Source organism: Octodon degus, unplaced genomic scaffold (genome assembly GCF_000260255.1).
Source record: "Octodon degus isolate 3935 unplaced genomic scaffold, OctDeg1.0 scaffold00168, whole genome shotgun sequence".
Taxonomy (NCBI): Eukaryota; Metazoa; Chordata; class Mammalia; order Rodentia; family Octodontidae; genus Octodon; species Octodon degus.
The window spans coordinates 3,179,203-3,180,842 of NW_004524744.1; the positions used below are offsets into that span (position 1 = coordinate 3,179,203).

The window sequence follows — 1,640 nt, forward strand, 5'->3', positions numbered from 1 at the left end:
TGTATAGTCCAACATAAGATTGGTACTGTTTCATAGAAATCTGGAATGACCTTTAAATAAGGGTTCATCTAATATATTTTATATAGTCCTGCATAACTATCATATGGAGAGCTCTTTGTTGTTCATCCAGGAGCATACTGCAACTTCTCTTGCCTTTTGAATTATGCTCTTCATTATTTCCTATATGCTACTTCTGCAGGTATTAAAATATTTCAAGTTTGTATAACTGAAAAACTTACTTTTAGTTTTCAAAGGTGTGTTTGCTAAGTATAAAATTCAAAGAGGACAGATCTTTTCTTTTCTTTCAGTCCTTTAATTTGTCTAGTTTCTTACACACTTGGTCTTTTTTTTCTTTCTAATATGGAATAAGATGCTATTTAATTTTGTTCTTCCATGCCTAATTTTTTTATGTATATGCTTTAATGATTTTTTTCTTTATAAGTTTTGGACAATTTCATTTTTGTCCTCTTTCCTTTTGCAGCCATCGCTGGAGTTGCAGCAGCCAAAATGAAGTTTAATCTTTTTGTGACTTCAGACAGAAGCAAAAACTATAAAAGCCATTTCAATGCACCTTCCCACATTCGCAGGAAAATTATGTCTTCTCCTCTTTCCAAAGAGCTGAGACAGAAATATAGTGTTCGCTCTATGCCCATTCGAGAGGATGATGAATTTCAGGTTGTTCAAGGACACTACAAAGGTCAGTAGATTGGAAAAGTAGTTTAGGTTTACAGGAAGAAGTATGTCATCTACATTGAATGGGTGCAGCGGGAAAAGGCAAATGGCACAATTGTCCACGTGGGCGTTCACCCCAGTAAGTGGTTATCAACAGGCTAAAACTAGACAAAGACCTCAAAAAGATCCTGGAATGGAAAGCCAAGTTTCGCCAAGTAGGAAAGGCAAAGGGCAAATACAAGGAAGAAATGATGGAGAAGATGCAGGAATAAAGTCTTCTTGTATGTAACTTTTAATTAAAAATGCTAAAAAACAATTCATTTTTGTGTATCTTGGTATGATTTTATTTAAATTTCTTGTGCTAAAAGGTTCATTTTTCTTGGAAATGTGGTATTATAAGTTGAACTAAATTCAAAAATTTTAAATCTTCAAATATTTATTGCCTACTCCTTTCTACTTTGAAAATTCTAATTACATGAATTTAAGTTTCTTGGTTTTGACACAGTGAACTATTATGACTGATTTGTAAATTCTTTCTTCATTTTTATTTTGGACAATTTTTATTGTTATATTCATTTATGTTTGTAAATAATTTATTTTCAATCTATTAAAAATTTAAAATAAATAAATAAATAATGCTAACAGATCGCTAGGCCATTCAAATGCTCAGAACACAGTTGCATGATAGCGGGGCTGGGTGAAAAATTAAACAATTGATTTGATATAGTCACAAACTTTCCTGGTGAGCCTCGTGCAACTAAAGGAGCATTTGCCAGCCAAGATTTTAATCAACACACACGCTTCTCTGCACCTCAGTCCCACTACTGATACTTAAGCTTGTTTTAAAAGTTAAGCTGTGCCTGGAAAGTGCCCTCATAAGACACCTCTTTACCCCTTTGAAGGACTACTTTGCATGTGAATAGTTCTGCCCAGACCTGTGACCCTGGGGCTTGGGGGCAGAGCCAGGG

The 1,640-nt window shown here is 34.3% G+C and overlaps 1 pseudogene; it reads left to right on the top strand.

Moving 5' to 3' along the window:
- Positions 1-507: 507 nt before the first annotated feature.
- On the top strand, positions 508-944 carry LOC111812010 (annotated as a pseudogene).
- Positions 945-1,640: the final 696 nt, after the last annotated feature.